The 15,686-nt window shown below is 40.5% G+C and overlaps 1 protein-coding gene across 1 annotated transcript in view; it reads left to right on the top strand.

The window, feature by feature from the left end:
* Positions 1–15,686, top strand: part of csmd2 (CUB and Sushi multiple domains 2) — a 472,613-nt gene that overhangs the window by 99,158 nt on the left and 357,769 nt on the right. The window lies entirely within an intron of this gene.

Here is a 15,686-nt window from a genome sequence, read left to right as displayed (position 1 = left end):
GGCCCGATCTCAGATGGACTACGCTGTGAGTAGATGAGCCCACATTTCACCTTGTTGTGTGGGAAAAAGAACATTGAGTTCTCTGTGATAAATACAAAAAGGACCATCCAGACTTATAAGTAAAAGCTGCAAAATCCAACAACTGTCATACTAAGGAAATGCATCAGTGCCCACAGCACGGGTGACTTGCATATGTGTGAAGGTATCATTGATTCAAGGAAGTCTGTGGGTATTTCAACAAGATAATGACAGGCATCATTCTGTATGCGCTGCAACTTAGTGGCTTCATAGGCACAGTGTGTGTGTGACGTGACGTGGAGAATCGGATGACTGCGACCACGGACTGTTGAGCAGCTGAAGTCTTGTATCACGCAAGAATGGAAAGAAAATTCCATGTGCAATCACTAAAGTATCTTTAATAAGAAAGGGACCACAGTCCTAAACATGCCTCTGTCCCAACTTTTTTGGAGTGTGTTGGGAATAGTTGAGATCAGTGTGTGACTCTCTTTAATGTCAAGTTCACACTACACGACTTTCAAGTCGTCAGATCACTGTATAGTTCACACTACACAACTTGATCTCTTGCAGTCGGAAGTCTTTTAAGTCGTTGTGGTTTTCACACAGGGGCGATAGGGGATTACACACTACACCATCTATCAACAGGAGGAATCACAGACGACTCTCTCTAGTCTCCCAAACTTATGTTTTGTCATGAAAATGCATGTGAGAAGTGACAAGGGAGTCACTTCTAGTGCTACCACATCCAAAAATGCATGCCAGCAAGAATCGAGCAATCAAAGTTGTTTGAGCGCTGATATGTAGCGTAAAAGCAAGTAGGAAAAACAAATGAATCGGGGTAAATGAGTGGATTTTAACTATGCGGCCAGCAGAGATTGTTCAAAAAGAGTTTGAAGTCAAATATTTTTTGCAATGCAATGCAACGTTGGTATTTTGGTTTGGCGTGGACGATAAGTCACAATGTATTTTGATATAAACTATATTATGGCCCCCTTCCACATATTTACAACTCATCCTCCAGGGTTTCCCATTTGTATTTTGCTTTCATAACAATTACAACCTGATCGCAACACCTTTCACACTACATGGTTTTGAGTCGCTGACAGGTCCAGATATTTAACATGCTAGATATTTTTGTTGAATCTGCGAGCACTCGGCGAGCCGCTTGGATCGAGTCGTTGGAACAGTTCACACATAGCGATTAAGAGCCGAATTTCGAGCCCCGAGCGAACGTCAATTTGCTTACGAGCTGCCACATTTAGTGGCGACCTGTCGGCAAGCAAAATCAGGGTAAAAATCATGAAGTGTAAACTAGGCATAAGCAATATTAATAAATGTGTGAACTTGTCCCATGGTAGCTACTATACATGTGTTGGGTATAGCCCTAAATTGTAAAGATACAACTGGGCAATTGGATATGACTAGATTTGGTGATAAAGGGTAAAAGACATAGATAGCATGTAAAAAACTATACTGACAGTGGTACATCGCAAAGTCAGGAACCAACTTCATGTTAAAGCTGATAATTTTAAATGTGAATCTGTGTTGGACATCTACAAACATTTTGCTAATTTGTTCATTTGTTACATACTCTGGTTTTGGTGGTGACGCTGTACAATAGCCTAATTAGAATTGAATCCCACTACTGCGAGTTTTTTTAGGTCTAAGGATAGTTCTTACAGTCTAAGTTATTAAATACACAGGAGTGGTAGCTCAGTGGTTAAGGTACTGGACTAGTAGTGGGAGAGTTTCTGGTTCAAACCCCACCACCACCACTGTTAGCCCCCTGAGCAAGACCCTTAACTCCCAGTTGCTCAAACTGTATTCAATCATACTTGTAAGTCACTTTAGATAAAAGCATCTGCTAAATGCTGCAAATGTAAACACACTCCCACCTACAGTCCTTATTTGGAAATCTGAATGCTGACTTGTGGAAAATGTGTTTAAATTGTCCAAGCTCAGCTTTTTAAAAGAGTAGAAAGCTCTAAGATAGGAACTATGCTTTACCTACATATACCCCTGGGACTATAAAATAGGAACAGGAGATGCATATTGCACAAAAAAAACTAGTTTAGATAAACAGAAATGCTTTTAAGTAGATGTATTCTTGGCATCATAATGATATTGTCATGGCCAACGTCAGAACTTTACGCTTTAGAAATAGTACAGATATAAATTTGAGTCTTATTTTAGAGTAGAGAAATTAATTATAGGGAGCTTCAAACTTTTTTTTTTGACACACATCAGCTTAAAATGTAAATGTGTGTGCCAGTTTGATTACCCATCGTTTAGTTCTATTATTCCATTTTTTTAAACAAACAAAGGAGGACAGGAAATGTATCAATGATATCACAAAGGTCACTTCCAAAGGCAAGGAAAACATTTGTTAAATCATTCATAAATTTTACATTTATTGGCATTGTAAAGCAGCTTAAAGTTTAAATGCTGTCCGAGTCCATTCCCCACCCTTCAGTGACTGTAAGAAGTTATTGTTCATCCTGTGTTTGTGTGGGTTTCTTCCAAGTTCTTTTGGTTTGCTTTTACCCTTCATTAAATGTACAGAAGGTGGGTTGGCTGATCTAAATTGCCCTTCAGTGTAAGTGAGTTAATCACCTCAACTGTAATGCTCTGTGATGGACTGCCTTGCTGTCAAAAATATATTTCTACTTTGCTTTTAGTGAGTGGCATCAGACCCAGTGGGGGTGTGTTGCGCTGCAATAAACGTTGCCCTATCCAGGGTGTATTTCTGTCTCGTGCCTAGCGTTTCTAGATTTTAGGTGCAAATAAATTAAGAGTGAATAATAAAGAATTTATCACCAGTAGCCACTTTTAAATTATTAGGATCACAGTCTGAGAGGCAATCCCAGAAATATTTGGCAAATGACGGAAATAAATGTTGAACAAGCACCGTTCTATTGCAAGGCTTACTTATACCTAAGGACAGTTTATACTAATTTCACTTACTGGCATGTTTTTGTGGGAAATTAAATCAGACAACATATGATATATCAAACCAAAGAGATGGCAACCTTAGCTAAAGACATTGGACCAGTGTGACAAAAAGGCCTAATTCCAAACTGTGCCACCCAATAATAAACATCTTAAAAAATAATAATAAATAAATAAACAATTGGCGGTTCCAATAGATTCTGTTTTCAGAGTTAGACATCTACCAGGTTTGAACCCCATATTAAATGAAAAGTTGATGGCCAGCAGTGCTGCCGAAAGGGTTCATGTGTAGATGATTGAAAGGCAGCAGTGTGTGGGGTAAACACAAGGGTTTGCCAAATGAAAGCAAACCTTAGGAAACTTTTGGATATTTTCCCAGTTTCTAAATGTGCTGTAATAAGGGAACAGTGAGACACTAGTGCAGTTTTTATTACAAAACTAAATTAAATATATTGTCGCTGTCCGAAAAACACATATCTCCAAAACCCCAACTTTTCAGAAAAAGGAACAAACTTTTTTCCCTGACGGTAATGGTGCAAACAAACCACAGATTTAGATACAATTCAGCACAGAAATAAAAATATATCTTTATCAGGTCGTCAGTCAGGCGGTTTCATATGTAAAATGGACTTACGTGTATTGTAGACAGCAAACAGGGACATACACAGATTTTTTTTGGTGAATTCCAAAGAGCACATCCAACTTCCTGCAAAGACTGTTGTGTGTTCTTTTAAATACTGCCGGTATGAATGCATGTTTTAGCTCGAGCAGAGTCTAATATTACTATACTAGACTATATCTGGTCAAAACCAGCACATTTAATCTAGATTAGATTAGATTCAACTTTGTCATTACACATGTACAAGTACAAGGCAACAAAATGCAGTTTAGCATCTAACCAGAAGTGCAATAAGCAGCAAGTGCAGAATAAACGGTATCTACGGTATACATTATGTACAGGATATGTACATACTTGCTCTGGCAATACGAATGTCCTTATTTGTCATGCCAAAAAAGCTTCTTTTGAGTTTGAGTTTGAGATATGGGCAGTGGTATGAACAAGATATACAGGTGAATATATTATTGAATGTACTATAAACAAGATGTATAGCTAAAGACATAATATACAGATGAAGGTGCAGATTAAGATTAAGGTGCTATGCTGATTAAAGTGATACAGATTAAGGTGCTATGAACATAATAGAGGAATGTATATATCAAACATAGTAAACAGATGTATACGGTATATATGGAAATTATGAACAAATGAGATGTACAAATGAGGTATGTACCAATGATATATTATACTAAGCAGAAAGACAATAGAGATACTCATTAAAGAAATTGTGTGATTTTTCATCTTTTCATTGGTGATTTTGATATTAGCTGCTATGGACAGACAGATTTATACCCACAATCAACACATGTAAAGAAGTGAAAACTGCTAAAAGTGGAGATACGTGTTTTTCATCGGACAGCGACGATATACAAAACAATATAATGTAAATCACCACCAGGTAAATGTAAACAGCATGAGTTATAAATACACACATACCTGTACACACACGCCCATAGTCATGAGATGCTAATGAATGTTAATAACAAATGTGCACTAACTACTGTGCTAATGCTAGAAGCTAAAGCTAAGTGGCTAATGGTGCTAATGTCAGTACTAATTGCTAATATGTCTAAAAGTTAGAACTATAATAAATACTAAACCAGACAGTGATACAGAAGAATATATCTATACTATACTACCATGAACTAGGAGGTTCCCTTGGCTTGAGTTTTCTGCAGTTCTGATTTTTATGGCTAGAACTGCATCAGAAGAGGGGCGATATCCAAAAAAGTACTGGAGGGGAGTAAAACCAAATTCTGGGCATAGTCAGCCCAAGACACAAGTTATTCTGTTAATCACTGCAGTAGCTTCGATTGAGCCTCCCCATCTGTGAGGTGAATTGTAAGCCTACATAAGAGACAATGTATTCTGGCAGTCCATAGCATTGAAAAGACATGTTGGAAAATAATTCCAGCCATGAGGTATGCAGTAGAGCCACCTGAAAGAGAGCTAAGTCAACAACTTTTAGAAAAATCTCCAGTATAGTGGTTTTACTTTAAGTTTCTGGGATGTCTGTGAAGTCCACAAAGAGTGGTGCATGAAAAGCCACTGAGAAACAGGGAGAGGTTCCAGGATAGCAGCAAGGAGTAAACTAGGACTATTTGATTGGGCACAAACACAACATGAAGAAACATTAAGAAACATGAAAAGGTTAGCCACCGTACTTTTCTGATAGGAGATGGCGGATCTTTGAAACTTCTAGGTGGCTTATAGCTAAAGAGCTATGGGCCCAAGTAATATGATTAACTCTCACACAAGTGGTAATTTCCCAGGTTCATCTGCGGCTGCTTTGACCCTCTCCCTGTTGATATCCAGGAGGATTAGAGCAACTAAGCAGGGGGTCTAGATAAGCGGGTGAGAGAATCATGTATGCAGGACAGGGAGTCTGCTTTGCTGTTCTTGAAGCCAGGTCTGTGGGAAATTGTGAACTGAAACCCGGTAAAGAAGAAAGCCCATCTGGCTAGATTAGGAGGTAGATGTAGGGTCAGTAAATACTACAAATGGATTGCCTACTCTAGGTCTGGGTCCTTTCTGTGTGGAGTTTGCATGTTCTGCCCGTGTCTGTGTTCTCTCCAGGTGCTCCGGTTTCCTCCCACAGTCCAAAGACATGCAAATGAGGTAAATTGGAGACACTAAATTGTCCAAGGCTGTGTTCGATATAAACCTTGTGAACTGATCAATCTTGTGTAATGAGTGACTACCGTTCCTGTCATGAATGTAACCAAAGTGTAATACATGATGTTAAAATCCTAATAAACAAACAAACTGACATGTGCAGAGGAATATTTTAGAGTAATATGCAGTGGGGTGTAACTCCAGGTTTACCTTGCTTTTGGAAGTATGGCCCCTACTTCAACTGTTGAAGTATCCACCTCAACTACAAATGAAGGTTCAGGTCTGAATGATGCTGGATGGGAGCAGTGGTGAAAAGCTTGAGGGAGGTAAACGCTTTATCAGCAGCTGATGACCAGGTTCATTAATTAATAATGCACTAAATAATTAATGCACTATGTGCCACACATATAATTTAGTGTAGTATGCAGCAGCATTAAGCAACATTCTTCAGTGAAATGACTTTTTAGCAGCTTAATCCTAACATTAATTTATCTGGTTCTGCTGTTTCAAGTTAAAAAAAATACTTTTAAGCTCCTGAGTGGTGTGAAACATCTGCACTGTCATTAAATAACAGGATTTCATGCCTAGGAATGCACTGGTAGGAGATCATAAGAGCATTAACCACAATAATCATTCATTACAGTCTTGCAACTTGATTCCCCCCAGTGAAACCTCATAAGTAAAACTTTGAAAAAAAAACTGGTGTCTGGCTTCAATAAATGGTAGCTGTTGAGTTAGAATTAATAATAAAATTTATAAATACTTAAAATATACACTCATCTGTCAGTTTATTGGGTACCTATAAACAAAGCCTCTGAAAAAAAAAATAGGAGGCTGACAAGACGTTTTCTCCATTTAGAGATAATGGCTCTCACAGTGGTTGGGTAGGGTCCTCATATCTTAGATATGATTATGTAACCATATACATTCTGTTATACTTTAATGATTTCTTTTCCTATCTTTAGACTGTTGAATAGTGTTTCTGTAGTTCATTTATGATTTAAAATCCTAAGTGTATGAAATCTCTGTATATCTCTAGAAATATCTAATACACTTGAAACCCACACTACACAAACTACCACTTCAGAGTTAGTGTTGTACTCTTAATAATTTCCTACTAAAATATAGTGCTGCACTATATGCCCAAGAGTATGTGGACACCCTTCCTACTGGTGTTGTCCTTGTGCACAGAGTGAGGTGCATAGATACATGGTCTGATAATCTAATTGTGAAAAAAACCCTGCCTACACATAGCCCCGACCTAACACATGTTCATTTGACTAAAAGGGCACCTATTTACACTGGCATACTCCAAAAAGCCAAAAGACAGCCTTCCTAGAAGACTGTTACAGGAGGTAATTGCCAACTCCAATTTATTGTCGATGGTTTTGGAATTGGATTTCCACTTTCCACTTTTAATTATGATGGTAAGGTGTCCACATAAGTTTGGGCACAGAATGTACTATGGTACAAAATTCCATCCGTTCACCAATATGCTGTAGCTAGTTGGTTAAAAAACTGCCATCTGAATGTTCATTTGTATGCCGAACAAACTTTAAATTAAATTGAACTGCGTCTTGTAAAACTTTAGAAAAGACAGGCGTGTTTGTGGACATAGGCACAAGTAAAAGCACAGTGGTGGTCTAACACAATTCCGTCTATGCAAACTAGTTAAAAAGGACCACATGCTGGCATCACAGGTTGCTTTCTTAGCATTCCTTTACATTGATCTTGGCTTCTAAGTAGCAATGTGCTCTGCTCAGTGTTGACTTTTGCATGGAAGTTGAAGTCTATAGAGTCACACACCTGACACCTCTCAAGAGCAAGAGGCCTGTTTAAAATGATAGTATAAAATGTTTTATTCGTGTTAAAGTACTTTTGTATTTCCATTGCCTGTACGTTAACTGCTTCACTGAGCTGTGAGATTATGCAGCTCTTTTAGAACTCTCTTTCACACACTTCAACAGAGTCTGACTACCACTCTGCATCATCACTATTTCATCATAATGCAAATAAAGTTTGGGATTTGGCATTTCTGTGTTTGCCTGGATATGAGTGTTTCACAACGCGCTTTCTGGTGTATCTGCATGCTAACACAATTTCATACTTTGAAAGAGAAAACAATAGCTTTAAAAAAATTTTAGGGAGGCAGGTAGTTATCTGATGTGCAGGATGCAATGTGCAGTTTGTTTTTATATTTGAACATAATATTAATTCATTTATATTTATTCATTACAACTAAGCAGCAGTGTAATTCATACAAGAATACAGATGAGTCAAGAGCTTTAGCTTATGTTTACATCAAACATCAAATAGAGGAAAAAATGTTAACTGAGTGACTTGACTGTGACAGATGTTTCCCAATCTAGTTGTGTCTAATTACCCATTTTCATTTTGCTTCCTCTCTACTGTTGCTCTTGATGGAGGAGAGTCAACACACCCCCTCTGACAAGTGTGCAGTAGCTGACTGCATCTTTTCACCTGCACGAGACGAGTTTATATGGGGCTCACGCACTGATCTCCATCATCCCTCATTTCTGTGCAGGCACCATTGATCAGCCGGCAGAGTCCACAACTGCATCACCCAGCCTGTCAGCAGCATAGCTGAGAATCGAACTCCCTCGATTTCCCTGCCCAACAGTCTCTGGAGTTTGGTCAAAGGGGAATGATCAGACTGGTTTGGACTGACAGAAAGGATAGATTATTTAAATAGCCGCCCTTCATAACTGCAGTGAGCAGAAAAGCATATCAGAATGCAAAAAAAGGACATTTAAACAGATTATCCCATCAGATTCTCCTGTAGTGGAACTTCTTCGGTCAGACAGCAAACTCGGACACAGAAGAGTCTTCTCTCTCAGCTGGATTGAAGTTTATTGAAGCACAATTGTGGATCCTCATATACAGCATAAATCAGTGGCGGCTGCTGGTCTTTCAAAGAGGGGAAGCTCATTGTCGGCTAGCATCATAAAATTTGTCAATTTATTTATACATAAATTCTGCCCTCCGTTCCTTTTCAAGAAAATGGCCTGTGATCCTATCGTACCAAGTAGGCATCTTTTCCAGGGACTTGACCAGTGTCCTCTCAATGGCCAGCAAATAGCTGTCAATCAAAACAGGATTGAGCCTTTCGACTGATCCTCCAATCATCTTGCAGAAGCTCCGCGTCCAGACCCGCCCACAGCTCCATTCACCCCCAGAGACGCTCAGCGTCCGGGAGTGGGACAAAATCGTGGCATTTATCCAATGACCGGCGAATTTCGAAGCAATGAAAAAAACCATTCCATGCAGCCCCATAGAAGTGAATAGACGCTCAGCTTCTACGGGCAAATGCATTGACGCTCCAGGAATGTATGAGAAGTTAACAAAATCGAGTCAGTCGATTTGTGATAAGTAGCTGATTCTGAACGAACTCGTCTTTGAGATGAACGTGTTCTAACGCATTTGTAGTCAATGAAATGTTAACACAACTGTACATATTTGACCATTTAATTTTTGACATTTTAGGGGAAGCTGAGCTTCCCTTGCAGTCTTAGAGAAATCGCCACTGGCATAAAGGCATGCCACAGTAAGAATGCATAAGCAATTTTACATAGGTCTTTTTATACTTTTCCTGGTCCCCAAAATTGTTAAACCCCCCTCCTAGAAGCAGGATGTTCAGAAAGAAGGAGGATGTCAAAAAACAAGTAGGCTAGTCCCTATCTAATTCTGGACCTGCGGTGATATGATTACGTGCTTTCTTTCATGGTTTCTTCATGGTTTGCACATTCTGTTTGCACATCCTCATGTTCTGCATATCTGTACATTCTGTTCTTGTGACACAAGGCCACGCAGGATTACACAGATAGGAAGAACACTTACTGAGTGTCTGTGTGTATACAGTGTATCACAAAAGTGAGTACACCCCTCACATTTCTGCAGATATTTAAGTATATCTTTTCATGGGACAACACTGACAAAATGACACTTTGACACAATGAAAAGTAGTCTGTGTGCAGCTTATATAACAGTGTAAATTTATTCTTCCCTCAAAATAACTCAATATACAGCCATTAATGTCTAAACCACCGGCAACAAAAGTGAGTACACCCCTAAGAGACTACACCCCTAAATGTCCAAATTGAGCACTGCTTGTCATTTTCCCTCCAAAATGTCATGTGACTTGTTAGTGTTACTAGGTCTCAGGTGTGCATAGGGAGCAGGTGTGTTCAATTTGGTAGTACAGCTCTCACACTCTCTCATACTGGTCACTGAAAGTTCCAACATGGCACCTCATGGCAAAGAACTCTCTGAGGATCTTAAAAGACGAATTGTTGCGCTACATGAAAATGGCCAAGGCTACAAGAAGACTGCCAACACCCTGAAACTGAGCTGCAGCACAGTGGCCAAGATCATCCAGCGTTTTAAAAGAGCAGGGTCCACTCAGAACAGACCTCGCGTTGGTCGTCCAAAGAAGCTGAGTGCACGTGCTCAGCGTCACATCCAACTGCTGTCTTTGAAAGATAGGCGCAGGAGTGCTGTCAGCATTGCTGCAGAGATTGAAAAGGTGGGGGGTCAGCCTGTCAGTGCTCAGACCATACGCCGCACACTACATCAAATTGGTCTGCATGGCTGTCACCCCAGAAGGAAGCCTCTTCTGAAGTCTCTACACAAGAAAGCCCGCAAACAGTTTGCTGAAGACATGTCAACAAAGGACATGGATTACTGGAACCATGTCCTATGGTCTGATGAGACCAAGATTAATTTGTTTGGTTCAGATGGTCTCAAGCATGTGTGGCGGCAATCAGGTGAGGAGTACAAAGATAAGTGTGTCATGCCTACAGTCAAGCATGGTGGTGGGAATGCCATGGTCTGGGGCTGCATGAGTGCAGCAGGTGTTGGGGAGTTACATTTCATTGAGGGACACATGAACTCCAATATGTACTGTGAAATACTGAAGCAGAGCATGATCCCCTACTCCGGAAACTGGGTCGCAGGGCAGTGTTCCAGCATGATAATGACCCCAAACACACCTCTAAGACGACCACTGCTTTATTGAAGAGGCTGAGGGTAAAGGTGATGGACTGGCCAAGCATGTCTCCAGACCTAAACCCAATAGAACATCTTTGGGGCATCCTCAAGCGGAAGGTGGAGGAGCGCAAAGTCTCGAATATCCGCCAGCTCCATGATGTCGTCATGGAGGAGTGGAAAAGCATTCCAGTGGCAACCTGTGAAGCTCTGGTAAACTCCATGCCCAGGAGAGTTAAGGCAGTTCTGGGAAATAATGCTGGCCACACAAAATATTGACACTTTAGGAACTTTCACTAAGGGGTGTACTCACTTTTGTTGCCAGTGGTTTAGACATTAATGGCTGTATATTGAGTTATTTTGAGGGAAGAATAAATTTACACTGTTATATAAGCTGCACACAGACTACTTTTCATTGTGTCAAAGTGTCATTTTGTCAGTGTTGTCCCATGAAAAGATATACTTAAATATCTGCAGAAATGTGAGGGGTGTACTCACTTTTGTGATACACTGTATGTGTTTGTATATGTGTACATACACACACACACACACACACACACACACACACATATATATATCAGTGGCGATTTCTCTAAGACTGCAAAGGAAGCTCAGCTTCCCCTAAAATGTCAAAAATTAAATGGTCAAATATGTACAGTTGTGTTAACATTTCATTGGCTACAAATGCGTTAAAACACGTTCATCTTGAAGACGAGTTCGTTCAGAATCAGCTACTTATCACAAATCGACTCGATTTTGTTAACTTTACTCATACATTCCCGGAGCGTCAATGCATTTGCCCGCAGAAGCTGAGCATCTCTTTGCTTCTATGGGGCTGCATGGGCGGGACTTCGAAACGCGGATAAATGCCACGATTTTGTCCCGCCCCCAGACGCTGAGCGTCTCTGGGGGTGAATGGGGCTGTGGGCGGGTCTGGAAGCTGAGCTTCTGCAAGATGATTGGAGGATCAGTCGAAAGGCTGAATCCCGTTTTGATTGACAGCTGTCGCTGGGAGCTTCAGTACCTTCGCGGATTTTGCGAGTGAAGTCGGAAGACAAACTGCAACCCATTTCATGCCATTTTCTTGAAAACTAACAAAGGGGAGAATTTATACATTTATATATAAATAAATTGACAAATATTATGATGTAAGCCAACAATGAGCTTCCCCTCTTTGAAAGACCAGCAGCCGCCACTGATATATTTATATATATATACACACCAATCAGCCATAACATTATCAGCTCTACGTACCATATAGAAGCACTTTGTAGTTCTACAATTACTGTCTGTGGTTCATCTGTTCCTCTGCATGCTTTGTTAGCACCCCTTTAATTCCTGTTTTTCAATGGTCAGGACTCTCCCAGGACCACTACAAAGCAGGTATTATTTAGGTGGTGGATGATTCTCAGCACTGCAGTGACAATGACATGGTGGTGGTGTGTTAGTGTGTGTTGTGCTGGTATGAGTGGATCAGACACAGCAACGCTGCTGGAGTTTTTAAATATCATGTCCACTTACTGTCCACTCTATTAGGCATTACTACCTAGTTGGTCCACCTTGTAGATGTAAAGTCTATAGTCATCTATTGCTGCTGTTTGAATTGGCCATCTTTGAAATCTTCATCAGTGGTCACAGGACGCTGCCCACGGGGCGCTGTTGGCTGGATATTTTTGGTTGGTGGACTATTCTCAGTCCAGCACTGACAGTGAGGTGTTTAAAAACTCCAGCAGCGCTGCTGTGTCTGATCCCCTCATACCAGCACAACACACACTAACACACCACCACCATGTCAGTGTCACTGCTGGACTGAGAATAGTCCACCACCCAAATAATACCTGCTCTGTAGTGGTCCTGGGAGAGTCCTGACCATTGAAGAACAGCATGAAAGCAGGTTAAAAAAATATGTAAAGAAACAGATGGACTACAGTGAATAATTGTAGAACTAAAATGTGCTTCTATATGTTAAGTAGAGGAGGTGGTTTTAATTTTATGGCTGATCGGTGTATATATATAGTGTGTGTGTGTGTGTATATACAGTGTATCACAAAAGTGAGTACACCCCTCACATTTCTGCAAATATTTTATTATATCTTTTCATGGGACAACACTATAGACATGAAACTTGGATATAACTTAGAGTAGTCAGTGTACAGCTTGTATAGCAGTGTAGATTTACTGTCTTCTGAAAATAACTCAACACACAGCCATTAATGTCTAAATGGCTGGCAACATAAGTGAGTACACCCCACAGTGAATATGTCCAAATTGTGCCCAAAGTGTCAATATTTTGTGTGACCACCATTATTATCCAGCACTGCCTTAACCCTCCTGGGCATGGAATTCACCAGAGCTGCACAGGTTGCTACTGGAATCCTCTTCCACTCCTCCATGATGACATCATGGAGCTGGTGGATGTTAGACACCTTGAACTCCTCCACCTTCCACTTGAGGATGTGCCACAGGTGCTCAATTGGGTTTAGTCCATCACCTTTACCTTCAGCTTCCTCAGCAAGGCAGTTGTCATCTTGGAGGTTGTGTTTGGGGTCGTTATCCTGTTGGAAAACTGCCATGAGGCCCAGTTTTCGAAGGGAGGGGATCATGCTCTGTTTCAGAATGTCACAGTACATGTTGGAATTCATGTTTCCCTCAATAAACTGCAGCTCCCCAGTGCCAGCAACACTCATGCAGCCCAAGACCATGATGCTACCACCACCATGCTTGACTGTAGGCAAGATACAGTTGTCTTGGTACTTCTCACCAGGGCGCCGCCACACATGCTGGACACCATCTGAGCCAAACAAGTTTATCTTGGTCTCGTCAGACCACAGGGCATTCCAGTAATCCATGTTCTTGGACTGCTTGTCTTCAGCAAACTGTTTGCGGGCTTTCTTGTGCGTCAGCTTCCTTCTGGGATGACGACCATGCAGACCGAGTTGATGCAGTATATTTATATATATATATATATATTTTTTTTTATTTTATTTTTTTGCGTTTTCCTCCCACAGTCCAAAGACATGCAAGTAAGGTGAATTGGGGATACAAAGTTTTTCATGACTGTTTGCCGTTAAACTTGTGAACTGATGAATCTTGTGTAACGAGTGGCTACCGTTTCTGTCATGAATGTAACCAAAGTGTGTTAAGCATGACATTAAAATCCTAATAACATCCAGCCCCTCCTACTAAGGGATAAACTGACCAGGATGCAAGTGGACCCATACCTGGTATCATGGATCACGGACTACCTAACTGGCCGACCACAGTATGTCAGACTGAGGGATTGTACTTCAGAGACTGTGGTTAGCAGCACTGGAGCACCACAGGGGACTGTGCTTTCCCCTTTCCTGTTTACACTATACACATCGGACTTTAATTACAACTCAGAGACTTGCCACATGCAAAAGTTTTCTGAGTTTCAGGGTGTTAGCAATCTTCTTATAGCCCAGGCCATCTTTGTGGAGAGCAACAATTCTATTTCTCACATCCTCAGAGAATTATTTGCCATGAGGTGCCATGTTGAATATCCAGTGGCCAGTATGAGAGAATTGTACCCAAAACACCAAATTTAACAGCCTTGCTCCCCATTTACACCTGGGACCTTGACACATGACACCAGGGAGGGACAACGACACATTTGGGCACAATTTGGACATGTTCACTGTGGGGTGTACTCACTTATGTTGCCAGCTATTTAGACATTAATGGCTGTGTGTTGAGTTATTTTCAGAAGACAGTAAATCTACACTGCTATACAAGCTGTACACTGACTACTCTAAGTTATATCCAAGTTTCATGTCTATAGTGTTGTCCCATGAAAAGATATAATGAAATATTTGCAGAAATGTGAGGGGTGTACTCACTTTTGTGATACACTGTGTATATATATATATATATATATATATATATATATTAATATATATATACAGTATATATATATATATATATATATATATATATATATATATATATTTATATATATATATATATTTTTTTTTTTTTTTTTTTTTTTTGCGTTTTCCTCCCACAGTCCAAAGACATGCAAGTAAGGTGAATTGGGGATACAAAGTTTTTCATGACTGTTTGCCGTTAAACTTGTGAACTGATGAATCTTGTGTAACGAGTGGCTACCGTTTCTGTCATGAATGTAACCAAAGTGTGTTAAGCATGACATTAAAATCCTAATAACATCCAGCCCCTCCTACTAAGGGATAAACTGACCAGGATGCAAGTGGACCCATACCTGGTATCATGGATCACGGACTACCTAACTGGCCGACCACAGTATGTCAGACTGAGGGATTGTACTTCAGAGACTGTGGTTAGCAGCACTGGAGCACCACAGGGGACTGTGCTTTCCCCTTTCCTGTTTACACTATACACATCGGACTTTAATTACAACTCAGAGACTTGCCACATGCAAAAGTTTTCTGATGACACTGTGATTATTGGGTGTGTACGGGATGGACAGGTGGAGGAGTATAGGAACCTGGTGGATGACTTTGTTGCTTGGGTCCAGTGTAACCATCTACAGTTAAATTCATCGAAAACTAAAGAGATGGTGGTGGACTTTCGTAGATCTGGGCATCCCTTTCAGCCAGTCTCTATTAAGGAGTCTAATGTGGAGTTAGTAAGGACCTACAAGTACCTTGGACTGCAGCTGGATGATAAATTGGACTGGTCTGAAAGCACGGACATTATATACAAAAAGACACAAAGACAGCTTTATTTCCTGAGAAGGCTGGGGTCCTTCAGCATAGGTAGGACACTCCTACAGATGTTTTATCAATCTGTGGTTGCTAGCACTCTCTTTTATAGTGTGGTGTGCTGGGGAGGCAGCATTAAGAAGAGGGATGCAACACGGCTGGATAAACTGGTCAGGAAAGCTGTAAAAGTGGTCGGAATAGAGCTGGACTCACTTGTTACTGTAACAGAGAGACGGACTCTGAACAAAGTGCTTTCCATTATGGACAACCAAAACCAT

The sequence above is a fragment of the Trichomycterus rosablanca genome, chromosome 2 (genome assembly GCF_030014385.1).
Source record: "Trichomycterus rosablanca isolate fTriRos1 chromosome 2, fTriRos1.hap1, whole genome shotgun sequence".
Taxonomy (NCBI): domain Eukaryota; kingdom Metazoa; phylum Chordata; class Actinopteri; order Siluriformes; family Trichomycteridae; genus Trichomycterus; species Trichomycterus rosablanca.
Note: the sequence above shows the minus strand (reverse complement) of the source record. Positions and strands in the feature narration are given on the sequence as shown.